The sequence below is a fragment of the Phalangium opilio genome, unplaced genomic scaffold, assembly GCF_054372755.1.
Source record: "Phalangium opilio isolate 3A_F unplaced genomic scaffold, DU_Popi_V2 ptg000045l_1, whole genome shotgun sequence".
Lineage (NCBI taxonomy): Eukaryota > Metazoa > Arthropoda > Arachnida > Opiliones > Phalangiidae > Phalangium > Phalangium opilio.
In genome coordinates, this window is record NW_028324168.1 from 2,955,645 (window position 1) to 2,972,092 (window position 16,448).

The 16,448-nt window shown below is 36.6% G+C and overlaps 1 long non-coding RNA gene across 1 annotated transcript in view; it reads right to left on the minus strand.

The window, feature by feature from the left end:
- Positions 1–16,448, minus strand: part of LOC149676715 (uncharacterized) — a 205,208-nt gene that overhangs the window by 187,755 nt on the left and 1,005 nt on the right. Inside the window, exon 3 of the long non-coding RNA XR_016366518.1 lies at positions 5,056–5,116. This is a non-coding gene — a long non-coding RNA (uncharacterized LOC149676715). The remainder of the gene's footprint in view (positions 1–5,055; positions 5,117–16,448) is intronic.

A 16,448-nucleotide genomic window follows, 5' to 3' on the forward strand; every position in this document is an offset into this window, starting at 1 on the left:
GTTCAAAACACGATCAATAGACGTATAGGCCTTTGAACACTAAATATACAGTACATATATATTTATCTCTATAATATTAGATAATTAAGACACTAAAGATTAACGCCTTCAATAAAATATTTAAATAATTAGTCTGGTAGAAAATTACGGAATCGGAAATATTAAGCATGCAACAGAACCCTAATCATGTTACAATTACCCACCCGCTTTGTGCTGGTACACTTCTCTCGAAGAGAAATATTATATACTTCTGGATGTAGATAAAGGGGTAAAAAAAATACCAGCTGGCAACGATGAGATCGTACCTAGTAATTAATCGCAAACAATATCCCTTTGTCAACGCAGCACCGCTTGTAAATAATTAACTAACCTCTCTACTCCAAATAAAATTTTAATCTTATGAAAATGGAATTTCATTTCCGTTAAAGCGCATTAAGACTCCGGTATTGTACCCTAGGAAGGTTACCTTTTCCTTATTTCCTAAAGGTTTCCTGAATACACCGAAGCGAGGGAGCGAGAACGTAAGTTAAAGGAAAGGAAACCATAAAAGGAGAAATATTTTCCTTAACGCGAATCGAGGTGACTGAACCAACCTCTCCCCTCTTTCCTTCTTTTTCTTCTATTTCTTTAGATTCTTTCATTTTTCTTATCCAAAAATGAAATGAGGAGAGAAAAAGAGAATCAAAGAGCGAAAGAGAGAACGAGAGAGAGAAAGAGAAAGAGAGAATAAAGCATAAATCAGAGAAAGAGTCCTAACTTCGCACCGCCGGATCTTTGCTATTATGAAAACGGAATTAAAAGATGGACAAAGATCGCAGAGTTTTTACAGGAAAATCGCGGTATCTTTCTTATAACTCGGTTTAATTTTATTTCGGTACGTCTATAGTTCGGTTCAGTTTAGTTCAGTTCAGTAAATAGGGAAAGATGAACGTGAAGAAATAAATACATATACATATTATATCTATATCTAAAATTATTCTAAACCCATATTAGTTTAATTACCAGACATCCTAATCATTTCAAAAGACGCCTTAATTAATTAATTATGTAAATTAATTTCAAGCGTTCAATGAGTTTAATTAATAAGTCACTTGAGAGAAATTTTAACTCTGCATCAAACCAATTTTATAAAATAATAATTTAAAAGCTTATTAGATCACGACCCAACAATTACCTTAAAAGATCCCTTAAAATTTAAGTAATTAACTTAATTAATTTATGAACTCAAAACATCAAGTGGGAAAGTTACAACCAGTGGACACATCCCATCGTCGATAAATCGTAGATCATTATAGGACAATTTTAAAAGGATTTCAAAAATCACCAACAAATTTTAAGGAAAACCTAAATTACGACATTTTTCACCCAAAATCTGAATAAGGGACTTCAGTAAGAAGGAGAGTCATAAAGATAGGAAAACTTTCTTTAATTAAACTAGAACACGAAATTATCGCGTTTTTCTTGCTTTTTTTCAAAAGACGAGGGAAAAGCGCTCGACTTCGAGCTAGCAGACGAAAAAGAGAGAAAGCGGGAAATAAACCAAATCTTTCGTGAAAGATTTGTACGTACCCCATATTACACTACCACCAACACCACCATCGTTCTTCCCTAAGCCTTGGCCATGTACATTTTTGCCTTTAACCTCTCATATTCGGGCACGGTACTAGCAAGTGTCCCCGCGAAGTCTCGAGCTAGCAAACCAATTACTTCCGAAGTAAGTTCGGACATAAAGAAAAATTATAACTTTACTTCTCGTTGGGTCGCGCGATTTAATTATATAGCTCTATTCTCTCGACCTAAGCCTTGGCCGGCCGGCCACAAACAAGGCCTAAGATTATTAATTAAAGTTGTTAATCACGAATATAATGTTTAAAAATTTGTCGCGTCCAAGATTAATCGTAATTGGAAACGAAACAGTTGGGAAAATTTGTATCAAGTTTCTCCGCGCGATAAATCAAGCTTTTAAATTAGTTTATTTTACAAATTCAGTAATTTTAAAATTTAAAATTTTAAGTTTGTTGCAGACGCCGTAATTTTGGTGATTCTATAAGCACCGGTGTAAAGCGGGTGAAACATTTTTACAGGGGTAATAGGATTAACATGGGGAAAATTCAGCCTAAATGCTAGCTTCACCCTTAGAACAAATCTATCAACAAATAGTCGAATTCAAATCGTAACAGACCGAAATTAATATAACCGTATCAATTTAACTTCAAATCAAAATTTAAAACTATCAAATTTCAATATCTGCACCTTCATGGGTTTGAAAACGAGATCAAAGTTGTGCCCGCAAAGTAAATAGCAATGCAGATTTTAATATTTACTCGTTTTTGCCCAATCAGAATCGACATAAATTGTTAGTTATAAAACAGTCCAGAAATTGGTCCTGGAAAAACCACATCCTGAACTCTGACCCCCACTGGTCAACAATTGAGAGGGATGGGGGGGACGAGGTTGAAAACAATAAAACCAAATTAGACCAACTAACGTCACGCCCAATTGAATTAAAACCAATAAAAGAGGTGGACAAGGTAAGTTAATAGCTACATTACAACGCTCCTTACTCTATCAGAGTACGCCTAGAAAGCCTGCCTACCAATATATTCATAGAACCTCTACGAACACCGTTTATTAGTAGACCAAATAGGAGAGAAGAAACCGGGAATGTAGCCTAGTAGTTCCTCACCCTCCTACATCTAATAAGGTCGTGTTAGGGTCAATTGAATCTTGCCTATATAGCTCTTCCCCACACCAATACTCTTATTACAGTATCCGTGAAATACCGTTCACCACAGGAAGTCCTCCACGTGTACAGGGTGTTTCTGATAAGTCTGGTGGCATAAATTAAGAGGGTTGTTGTTCTTTGGGAAATCAATTTTGAGTCGAAAATGCATGTAACTTCTATCTCCATTTTGATTGCCATAAGGGACACCGTTTTCGAGTTATGATTTGATTGGAGTGTTTTAGGGATGACCCCTTAATTAAATTGGAAATCATTGTCTTAATCAGTTTCTTAATTAATTAGATTTAAGGGGTCATCCGTAAAATTAATACTCTGGATGCAATCTTAACTCGAAAACAGTGTTCCTTATGGCAAACATGATGTCATAGATAGAAGCAGAAGAAAATAGGAAGTTATACATTTTCGACTCAAAATTGATTTCCCAAAGAACGTCAACCCTTTAAATTATGAATGCAGACTTATCAGAAACACCCTGTATATCCCCATACTGGCGCAAGGAACTGCCGCGCGTGGGAGGAAAGACATTCTCCCTTCACTTTCCAAGGAGGAAGACTTGATCGACAAGCCCCTCATGGGGAATAGTATACCAGGTACACCTTAACCTAAATCAGGTTAGAGACGGAGATCGAAATTTCTTCATCATACCCAGTGTAGTGAGAGAACGCCATTAGCTAAACCACCCTTAAACGAACAATAGCTCAAGTCACTCTAGATTTAATAGAAGAGATAATTGGGGGGTGGTTTGATTTTGAAATAAATTATTAAATCTCTCGTATCAAAAATAAAAAAGGTAAATATAATAGAGCAAGTATGTGGAAATAAGTTAATATATCTTTTATAAAAGAGAGTTATTGAGACCGAAATTTAAAGTGAATTTAGTAAATTGCTACATTCTGACACCGTGTTTGTTAAAAAAACAAGTCACGTGACCTACCCAAAATTTGAATTATCCTCCTTTTAACAATTCTATCTACTCCCTCCCCCCAGGGCTACTTTCCTTCATTAGTTCCCTTACCTCAATTCTTGCATACCACTAAAAAAACAAAAACGTGTTATCTCGTATCAAAATCAGGTTGAAAGATACGTGGTTTTTGATATTAAACATTATCTAAGGCGCATTCTACTCTATACTCTACGGGGATGTTAATAAGATTCGAGCTTTTTAGGGTAGGGGGTCCCTATGGTATCCAAGTAAGGTCCGAGAAGAAGAAGCTATATATATAGGATGGTCTTGATTGGGGCCAAAACCCTGCAAGCCATCCATGTCCAGCCCTTGTTGGGGAATCTCTATATATAGGGTTTCATCATTTAGACCCATTTTGCCTTAGGCTAAGGCACGGAGTTGGCTATGTGTTTTCGGAAATACTATACAGGGTGCTTCTGATAAGTCTGCCATAAATTAAGAGTCGAAAATGTAACTTCTATCTATGACATTTTGGTTTCCCTAAGGGACACTGTTTTCGAGTTAAGATTGCATCCAGAGTATTTTACGGATGACCCCCTAAATTTAATTAAGGAACTGTTTTCAAGACATTGATTTCTAATTTAATTAAGGGGTCATCCCTAAAACAATCTTGAAAATCATAACTCGAAAACAGTGTCCCTTAGGGCATAAAAATGGAGATAGAAGTTACTACATTTTCGACTCAAAATTGATTTCCCAAAGAACATCCCCCTTAATTTATATGGCAGACTTATCAGAAGCACCCTGTATAGGCCTAGCAGGTATCCAACAATACAAACTTCTAGGAATGTTTCCCGAAACTACATATAACAAGCAGGGATTCCGAACGCGGCCCCAATTCCTAGTAAAGTTAATCGATTTAATTATTTGATACACATCATTAATATCCGGTTTAACGGAGAATAATTATTAGGTCAGATTTCAACTAATAAATTCGGTAGAAAACCTTTAATCAAATCAACAGTTACTTTGAACTCTTTTCAGGACCTAAAGCAAGTGTCTCTCCTAAAGCAAGCTGGTCAACCAAATGTTTGTCTTTTCAAAGAAAGGACCCAATCAAGACTCGTTAAAGTCGAGGGCGGAGCTAAAACTATAGCCTCGACTATGGGATCATCTAGTGGTAATAGTTTAAACTAAACCAGAACCGAGACTTGCTTTATCAAAAGGGCTTGATTCCATGAAGGGTGGGTCCTCAAGTACTTGATGGAAGTTTATAAGTAGAATTCTAATTGGGGGAGTAAATCTGATTGGACAAGCAGAGCTCTGACGTTTGTATAAGGGGGGGGGGAATTTCTGTGTCCCTTCACAGCCAAGATAGTAAATAAATTAACATGATACAAACACTCACCCAACATAAGCGTGTTGAGTTTTCTTTCCCTCGTCTATACTTCTTTGTATTTTCTTTCAACCTGAAAAAGAATATTTAATATTTATTATTTATTATGAAAAGAACTCTAATTAGGCTTAAGTTATTTGGAACTTAAGTCTATACAGACAAAGAACTATTCGTTTTTAGCTGTTAGTATATAAGAAAGGAAGTAAAAAAAACGTTTACAAATATATATATCTCTATATATATAAAAAAGTGTTCCCCAACAAAGTTGAATCGAATTAGGAAACTGCCTATGGTTCAGTAGCTAAGGAAACCCTTAGGCTGTATAGCTAGCTTGGTTGGCTGAAATCCATTGCTATATAGCCAAGGCCTAACTTAACCAAGGCTTAAGTTTTCTTTACACGGGCAAAAACTTTCGGGGGCATGGGCTAGTGAGTTTCCATGTGCATGAAGCAAGCCATCGCTGTTTGCCCTGTATTTTTTTCCCTAACTATCATAAGTTTATAAGATATATTCCATAAGTATGAAACTAACTATACTTTGTGATGCTAGAGACTTACAGCTCGAGCTAGTTCGAGAACGACAAGCGAGAATTGAGACCTTTCGTTTGTGGGAGGAGATAATAAGATACGTGAGATAATTTAAACCGCCATATTGGTGGGTTCATTGCATAAGGAAAGCTGAAACCCACTAATATGGCTGCATAAACCGTGGTATGACTTAGGACTGTGTGACGTACTACGCAGTGAAATCTCTCTATTGACTACACTCGGTTAATTTTGCAGTACTTCCATCTTCCTATTTAGTCTGCATTACTAAACCTTTGACATCGTCTCACCAGGCGTCCCTTTACCTTGAATCTATGACCTACGTTGTCACTTCATGACAAGCTCCAGTTTGTAACCAGTGACAAACTTATGGTGAACATATGAACTTATGCTACTATGTATGGCGGGATGAAGCTAACCATTGGTTAGACGCTTCCCTGTAAGGTTTGGTGGAACTATTTACAGACTTAATTAGATTTTCCTCTTTTTTTTTTCTTCTCTGGATTTATAACGCCGCCCTGGGAATTCTAGCTACCACAAAATAATAAGATTCCCACGCTTTTTTGAAGGGTTTTTTTCTAATTTATTTATTTCGTCACCGTGTTTGGGTTAACCACGCACCCTACAACAAATTTAGAGCCACGTAATATATTAATTTGCTCGTAAGGGTGCTTGGGTTGGATTGTTTACTTTTATATATGTTTAGTCATAATTTCACCGGTTTAGTATTATAAGTTTCATGTTGTTTATATTATAAGAATGAATGAATTTAAGTCATCAACGAATATTTCTGATTATTCTGATAGGTAAATAAATAAATGGTTAAATAATTTAAATTTATGATTTAAGGTGGAATTCATAAACGTCGGACGCAACGCAATTTAGTACAGGCAAAGGCAGGGCGTCGTGCGCAAACTTCCGCCTTTTGCGCACGACGCCCTGCCTTTGCCTGTACTATATTGCGTTGCGTCCAACGTTTATGAATTCCACCTTTGAATTATAGGAGTGAGGAACTCCACGTGCAACGGAACACGTGACATTTGTGTAAGGGTCAATTCATCAACGAATACTTCTGATAGGTTAATATGTAAATAAATAAATAATAAATGGTTAAATAATTTAGATTTTTAATTTAAACTACGAACTCCACGTGCAACGGAACACGTGACGTTTCCCGCAAAATTTGGGTAAGGGTCAAAGGTGAAGAGGTCGCTTCTAATTGTTTTTGTAACTGAGGATATTTTAAAGCAGTCTGTGCATCGTGACGTTAAGATTTCTAAAATGCCATCTATAGTTTGAAATATTTGAGGTCAAAGGTCACTCCATACAATGTCCGGTATAAAATACGACCGACAATTTTCGCGCACATCTCATAAATAATTTCTTGCTCCAATTGGAACATTCTTAACATAAGAAACTGCCCATATAAAAACCAAAATCGCAGACTTGAGCGCAAATAGCACATCTCCCACTTAGGAAAAATCCAGTACGTGTTTTCTATTTTTATCCATAGCGGTCGGTTATTTACAATATTTTGGTTAGGGAATAAGGGGTATAAAGATATGCGCCTTCCATTTTATCGGTATCATTCCCTAGAGGTCATATTACAAGGGATTTTCCTCATCTTCTTCCAGACTAACTTACAATATAAAGAGGCGAAAGGGGGGGGGTTAAGGAAAAAGTTGCTAAGCCTAAATCCTTAAGCAGCAGACGATTCTCCAAGTCTCAGGAAGTGTAGAAGAGACGGAAAGAAAGAGAGGATCGCTATAGGGCTCGGTCGTTTCCCTTTACCCATCCCTCCCTTGCACCACCCAGTGTACCATTGCACGTTCTCTAGATAGTTAGGCCTTTGCACGTAGAGGAACATTCTTAGGTGAATCGATCACTTCCGAAATTCACCATCAGGTAGCGCAGTTGCGCGTGTAATCGGTTTCTACGCGGCCCGTCGCGTCAACTCGACCGTGCAGAACCAAACGAGGAAGCTGCGTGGAATAGGTCTTCGCTCCAACCCATCCTTCTCCTCCAATCGAGCAGTACGTACCCAATTCCTATCCAGGAAAGGAAACTAAATAGACTCACTTCCTTGGCCGGGACGGATATATCCTATCTTAGCTTAGCTTCATTTCCAATGCCTTTACTGCATAACGGAACAGAACACTATAATAGTTAAGTCTAAAGTATATAGGGATCTTACTAAGAAACCGGAAGCTGTGTACTCAAAAAATTCCAACAACTTTTGGGACATACAACCTACTTAAAAATATTCGATTTCAAAACTGACTGAATAGTAATAAACTACACATTCAATAGAATAATCGCTCCAAATCTAATAATCAACACCCTAAAGTTAACCAAATTATTATAATTAACCTAAAACAATACAAATAAAAAGTGCACCTCGTCAAGTAAAGAATTGAACCCAACTTAAACTGTTCATAACTTTTTATATTAATATCTGATTTCAAAACCGATTGAACCATAATAAACTAGACATTTCATAGAGGAATGGCTCCAAATCTCATAATAAATACGGCAGAAATAACCAAATTATTACACCTACAACAATATCAAATCAATAAAAGTGCACCTCGTCACGTAAAGAATTGGACCCAACTTAAACAACTGTTCAAAACTTTTTAAATTATTATCCAATTTCAAAACCAATTTAACTATATGTATAATAAACTAGACATTTTATAGAGTATTTGCCCCTAATCTCATAATCATTACTCATAAAAATAACTAAATTAAATTCACCAAAAAAAAAATCACAACACAATTTAGGAATACGACCTATGACTTTTAACAGCAGATTAACTTTTTAATCTTGCTTAATTACGATAAAACATGATCAAACTAGGCAACCCTTACAGTAATTGCTCCTAAACTTGTACCAAATCACCCAAAAAATAAGGAAGCAAGCAACACCCCCATATAAAACAAACCTCTACAATCTCAGACTAAATAACATGGCCAAACTAAGAAGCAAAAATAGACCTAGTACATTATAATAAGATACAAAAAACATACATCTATCTCAATTAATTTCACTTTATCCAGCCGGCAATTATTTAAAAGCTAAAGGTTTTTATCTTTATCCTTTACTAGAGTTCTTAAGACATTGGGAGGGTGATTGGGGATCGAGGGTGTTGTATAAAGCCCTAACTCTGTTAGGCCTAAAAGCGGCGAGAGAGGTTTGGGTTTTACTCGGAACAGCTGCGTTCATCCTAATACTGATCATATATTTTTTACTTTTACCCCCATTCCGTTCCCACTTAAGCCTTGGTTGAACCAGAAGACGATAATAGAAGAAGGATGACACTCTGTATCCTATTAATACTTAGTTACGTAACATGATTCTTCCCATGCAGGCTCATGCCCGTTTTTGTTTGGTCTCCCGCTCATCAATCTTCAGATGGGCATGGCATCGTGCTAGGGTGAATTCTATAACTGTTTGGTATTTAGTAAACCCTCAGCAATCAAGTAGGCACAAACCTTGATTGTCTTGACGTAGGACAAAAATTAAACAAGCGCATGCGCCTTGGAAATCAAATAGTTAAGCAGCGCTATTGGTAAAGATGAGGGGAACTATTTATCGTTTAGTAACCTTGTGCACTCCAAATGTTGGGAAGAATCATGTTACAATTACCAAACCCTCTTTATGCTAGTACACTTCTCCCGAAGAGAAGTATTATATACTTTTAGTTGAACTAACTATACCGAGGATTGGGGTGGGGGTGACGACTTTAACAAGACTAGTATTAATCATTTCCGAAATGGAATTTTTCCCCTCCCCTCTATATATATTATCCGTCAAGCTACAAGAAGAAAATATTAATCGTCTCCTTAGCACCCTGTACCTTTCTTTCCAATTTTCGAACGAAAAGACAGTTTTAAAAACGGCCACGATATTAATTCGATGGGGGGCTTCGAGATGAAGGATACGTCTTTATTTTTTTAATTTAAACCTCGCGCGTTTTTCCTCGAGACCTATGTCTAACCACGTGACCTTTCTAAAACACGTGGAATTTCAAAATTCAAACAGCTTTAGGTTTAAAGAATATAGTTACATGTAATTTTAAAAATCACTAAGCGTTTGCGAAATTAAAACAAAGGCTTAGCAAACGTTTTAAAATACCTTGGCAACTATCCAACACCTTCAAATTGACCATAACCTATCTATCCTGGGTTTTTTTGACATTTTCTCGAGCTAAAAGTTTGAGATATGATAGCTGTTAGGTTCTTCTAAGATACTGGATTATTTTTTTTTCTAACTTTTACAACCGGGCCTTCAATTGGGACGTTTAAAAGCTTAGAGCAATTTTTTATGATTAATATTCGATGTTTAATAACTAACTAAATTGATTTAAAGAAAATTTCATAGGGAAAGACGCAATTCAGGGTGAAATACCATAACGTTAATTCTACGAGCGCCTGTAGAAATGTTTATCCCGCAATACAGTAGTGTAGTAGGGGGAAGTTACCCAACAGGGGCAGGGAAAAATTAAATTTTTAAAAATACGATAACCTATTTTTTCTATAAATAAATATTATATATAAAAAGCCAAAAAATATTTATTCCTATAAAATTTAATAAACAGAGGGTCATTTTTCTCAATTCGAACGCAAAAATATATAACTTATATATTAATAAAAAGGAAGAAACCTAAAATTTATCGTAAAAAAATTGTTTTTTAGAACCTTCCATAGAGACCAATATTAAACAATATTATTGTTACAGTAAATTTATATCCCTTCAGCCCCTTAAAAAACCTTCAGTTGAAATCAAACATTCATAAATCATAGTAAAATCAACCTAACTTCATAGCGTGTATAAAACCAACCACCCTTAAAATAAATACAATATATCAAATTATCGAAGTAAAATTCCAAAAAAAAATTAGAAATTCACATCGGAATTGACACTACAGTTAAAACTATTCCTAATACTTTATCAAAACCGACTGGACTTAGTTTCACGCTTAGTAACAACTCAAGTTAAACTAAAAATAACCATCCCTCAAAAGTATATATATATATAAAATAGTATAAGTACGTTATTCTCTTTATGTTATTTGTTTTTTAATATTTCTTCAATCTATAACTCAATAACGCTCTGTGTTTTTCTTTTTGCTGGGTCCCAACTGAATAAAAATGCTTCTCCAGGTTTGTTTTTAGCCCAGTTGACAGAAAATTAAACTTTTGCCATGGCTAGGGGTCCGCTAAAGCAGATGGCGTCACTAGAAAGCTAACTTTAGATGGGGAAAACTAAAGAAAAAATAAAACAAAAAGATCCAATAGGGAGAATTCTTAATCGGAAAAAACGGGGGTAAAAATCGATAGACTTTATCAACTTAAAATCGCGCGGCCTTTACCATGATACTCTAAATCAAGAATGGCTTTTACTGTCAAAGCCATGTACGAAATGGCTGGCGAGTTAGATTGAAAAAGGCCCTCGAAAGTGTAGGAAATAAGCTATCGATTAAGGAAGGCTCCCCCCCCACTTATACCAGAAAAGAGAATGAAACCAAAGGCAACAGCTTGCTAAACCGGAGCTAGGTTAGGCCTAAGGGTTGGTATGGTCATGGACTCTAATTCCACCAAAGAGGACCTGCAGACGTATCTTTTGTTTTTCGCCACGAGAGCACGTGAACTTATTGGGGGGGGGGGGTTGCATTTATTTCAATTACTTCCAACCCCCTTGCGCGCGCCGACCCAGCACGAGTTTAAGTTAAAAATGACCTTGAAATAAAGATTACAGTTGCAAGTGCATTATTATATACTTTGCCCACGTGGACGAAGTGATTGCTAGCTAACTCGCCCAGTTTTCCAGTCCCTTCATTATAGGGGTCTATAAAATCCATGGAATGGAAGATAAAAAGCCCCTACAGCGAACTCTAACGCAGATTGAGAGAAATAAACAGTACAGTTTAAATATTTAATCAAAAAAACGAGGGGGAATTTTTGCTATTTTTACCTCTCCGAGTGACGTATGTCACGGAGAGGTTCTGTAACGATCGTGTGTGTCTGTCTGTCTGTCTGTGTGTGTGTCTGTTGTTACACCCACGTGACCGCGTTCGCAGTTTCCAAATCGGAGCAAACGTGTTCGCCATTTCCGAACTGATTTCACAGTCACGGAAATGGCTCCTCTACTTGAGTTCTCACACCACCATCTTCTGGTCTTTGTCCATCCCACACGGACACCAGTACTTGCTGGCTTCTAATCACCACCATCTCTTGGTCTTCGTCCATCCCACATGGACACCAGTCTGTACACACTGGCTTCTAATCACCACCATCTTCTGGTCTTCGTCCATTCCACTTGGACACCAGTCTGTACATACTGGCTTCTAAACACCACCATCTACTGGTCTTCCGTCTATTCCACATAGACACCAATCTGTCTCATTGGCTTCTAACTCCATCGTCATCGTTCGGTTTAAGACATTCGCGGCGATCAGCTAGGGTTACGAGAAACGTCTAGCCTCCCTAGGGTGGGTTGTCCACCAAAGGTTTTCGCAATTGCGGTTGTTCTTGCTTTAAAGTGTAGTTCGACACCCTTATATACTACCTATTTGAGTAAGGAAAAGCAACCGGCGTATGCTTCATTTCAAACGCCAATATTAGTCAAGTCTCTCAAGTATGTTTAATTGTTCTTTATCAAAACGATGTAACGCTCAATAAGGCAAACAACTGACGAAGAAAATATTTAATATTAATTATATTTATTTTAATATTTAAGATGATCTTGTTTCTCAACTCAAAATTAATACGGAAAGAGTTAAAAAGCAGCTTATTTTTTTGTCTGTGTGTGTCCGTCCGTTGTTACACTAGTGCGTCGCGTTAGCAGTTAGCCTTGTGTTGATGTGTTAAGAAATCATACAAAACCTTAATATTCCCTTTTTCCATAATATAAAGTGAAAATGTGGAAGTATTTTTCGTAATTATGATGCATTTAGTACTTTTGTAGCTTTAGAGCTCTGTTTCATTTTGATATTCCAAAGATTTTTTTTAATACTGTTATTTGAAATGGCTGTTTATATATTACTTAAGCTATACTACATCTGTATATAGAATAATCCTTGGTTTAGTGACTTCCTGAAGAAAACTAAAACCTACAGTCCGGCGGGTATAACAAGTCTTATCCGCAATAGGCTTAGTGAAACAAAGAGTAAATAATTGGGGCCTGAGGTGAAGTAAACTTTTGGCTCTGATTTTCGTGTCTGAAATGAAGAGACATTAACGGTTCAGAGTGAACCGAAAGTTAAACACACTCTTAAATAATCAGGTTAAGATTTTATAATAGAAGAAAAGATCATGCTGGCATTTAGATTAGTAAAAGGGCTAATGGTAAACGGGTAGTAGCTACACACTTATTATTCTCTTTATTGTGCGCATTGACTATTAGTGCGTCTAGCTACAATTTAGCTTTGGTGTTATTTAACGTAAACCTTCATGTTGGCAAACTAGGAGTATTGTTGAGGTGAGACGAGACGATAGTGTTTACACTGCAAACCAGTTGTGAATGTAGCTATCAGAATATACGGTAAACAGCTGAAGCGTTGACTTCATTTCCTGTTCTTTTCCCCATTGACTGATCTCCATGTGTCCAGGATTTATCCATATTGGATGTAAAATGTAGTCTGCTTTACTGTACATTCGCTATGTTTGGAATACTGCTTCAATATTTCGTAAATTTTTACTTCAAAAAAGTGAAATAATTCCATATCTAGGTAAATAAGTTTGTAGTAGTAGACCTCTTGACTCGGAGAGGTAATATTTTGGTTTTTCCAACTTGTTATTTCATTTTTTTGCAACCAAGGCATCAGATACTCTGATATTTTCGTATATATTCGATTGAAGTCATTTAATAAAAAAGTTTAGTGTATACCCCCTCTATTGGAATTGATGTAACATGAATGCGGGCTTTTGGATTCTACCTTTTCCAAAAGAGGAAAATTTGTTTGGTTTACCTTAAACTTTCAGTTATAAGATTCGGGGCTGATATATATAAAAAAAATGAATCAACTCCTAAAAAACAAGTTTTAATTAAGAAACTGGATGACAAATATCTCTTTCCAAGACTAATATTTAATTAAGTTCATTAATTTATCCTGCTATACTAATTACAAATCTAGATCTTCTCTCAAATAGTCAAAACCAGTGGAATTAAAATAGCAGACGACACAATTTATAAGACTTCCCAATTAACATCTGCTGTCAAATTAAGTAGGTCAATTTGACCAAAAAACTGCGCGGTTCATATCACTAACACGGTACACCGGAGAAAGGTTCATTATTTCACTTCATCAACGTTGGGTTCGGGGACCCCTAGCCCAACCTTTGCCCCAGCCAAAGACTAACAAGTGTCTACATAGACAGGAAATTAATCCCATGCTTTCTAGTCACTTAAACACCACGGACAACGCCGGGTATCTAACCCAATAAATAACTAATTAAGCAACCTTATTTTGATATGTACTAAAAATAATTCTCTTAGAAATAATCCAAATCGAAAATTCGATAAAAGAGAAAAAATTTAAAATGAAATAAAAAAACCATTTTCAAATTAACGAAAAAAAAAGGCAAACAGGCTCTTAAGGTTTAAGGTAGCTCTTTAAGAAAGCAAGAGTAAAAACAAACGGTAAGAAAATCAGGATCTTAATATATTAAAATTAATCTCTTGATGCCCCCCTTTTTCGGCATTTCAGAGGAAGAGAATTCCGAAAACCGCGTTGCCTCTCTAACTCTCTCACACACGTTTTCTTTTTGCTTTATTTGGCCTGCAAACTCTAGCTAGACGAGGGAGGGGAGTGGGCCTGATTACCGCTTTAATATTTCATTTACTTGTTGCCATACCCTGAGGAATAACCTCGGCCCTTCCTTAAGAATCCCAAAGGTAAGGAAGAAGGAAGGAAGAGGAGAGGAAGAGAAGGAAAACCTTGTTAGAGGAAGGACACGAAATAGCACTTAATTCTTATACTGCGCGGTAGAAAACTTTTAGATCAAAAAACCCCAGTGAGTCTTCGATCTTCTTACTTAAAAAAGGATTTAATATATAAAAAAATAATATTATAGGCCTTTGAGACAAGATGCAGCTAGCTAGCGCTAAGACTATTTAGGCCTAGGGATAGTTTGCTTCTTCCTATTTCGTAGATGAGATGGTATAAACTAATTTTTCTACGTAAGCCTTTGCATGATACCAGGGATAGATTTAATTTTAGAAGTAGGAATGGAGTATTTACGGTTAGTATTTACTTCAATCCGACTCATAGCCCAGTATAGAGCCCCTCCCTCCAACACGTAACGAAACGTTTAAATTATTTTATTGGCTGACTTAAACTACGTTTTGATGACGTTGCTGATGGGGACGGCGAAATATACGTAATTCCTTTTACCTCTGTCGCAATGACCCGCCTCTTCTTTCATACCCTCCCTTCCCGGGTAAGGGGATCCAGGACTTTGAAGCGCGCCCAGATTACTCTGTTCTCCATTCCTACTTCTAAAATTAAATCTATCCCTGATGATACTTTATAAGGAGTATTTTTCTTGAATAAAGAATTAAAATTTCATTAAATGCATAGATCTATGTCTAATTAAATATCACTCCATGGTTACATACAGATTGCTAGCAACCAATGGGAAAACGGAATTAAAAATAATAATTCAATCTGTAGACGAAATACGCAACAATCTGATCTACTAATTTCCTTGGTGGTACTTAAGCCTGTAAAGCTACGGTATTTTTTATTTTAAACAGCTTGAGATGGGTGGTGTTAGGAGCCAGTCTTCAAGTTTAATAGCGAAAGTATACAGGGAGATGAATAATAAAAAAAATAAAACAAAATTGCTAGGCCTTTCCCTTCTTCGAGGATTTTTTAAGCGATTTCTTCCTTCTACTTTTCTAAAAAAAAAGAGACCCCGAGTTGATTCTTTATCTAAAGCAGACACTTGAAGAAAACTGTACGTACAGAAAAGGAGCGAAGTATATGGCGCTACAATTTTTTTCTTAGTGGAGGAATTAAAAGTGAAGGCATCCAGCCCCGAAGGACAAACCGAGTTAATGCTCTCTTTATATAAGAAGACATTACTGTCTTTTAAGTTTAGGTGAAAGCGACAAGTACAATTTACTAGAACAAAAACGTCGTATCTTTCAATTTGAAAGGTTTTCACGTGTAGGTTATAAGAAGGAATTCCAGTATGGTAATAGACCATTCAACTAATTATTTACAGAGAAACCAACAGAAAGGCGCCATCTCCCTGTCGTCAACCAAGAGGAAACACCACGTGGAGGGAGGCTAGTCGACTCGCATTGCCCTCTAGCGGTGCATCTTGGCGCAAAGAAATAACCCAAGAAGGTGATCTACCGCCCCTCTCCTTGAATTAATGGAATGTTCCATAGAGAAAATATCAAAATACGCAAGAGTTCCCAATCACCTATGCCAACCCCGTGTTAGTAATTTATGGACGGTCCCTTACCCACCAATAACCCTAATTCGTTACTTAAGGTATTCTGGCGCCACAAAAAACCCACGAGTTCTCCTGAACTGCCTTTAGGTTTTAAAGGGGAGTCCCTAATCAACAATAAACAAGCAAAAAAGACGTAGAGAAGTTCCCCCACTATATCTTATTCTTTTAAGGGTTTTTAATAACAGCCTGAGCTACCCATAGACTTTGTCTAAGTCCCAGGGATATGTCCCCGCGTATCTCACTCACGGCGGCTATTGTGTCTCTTCTTATTATCTCTATAAAAAAAAACGACCTCAACCCCAACCCGTCCCACCCAAAGTGGTTCGTTCGCATGGTTACTTACTAAAAGTAAAAAAAAAACCAACCTTATTTGGTCTATTCGGTACAGCT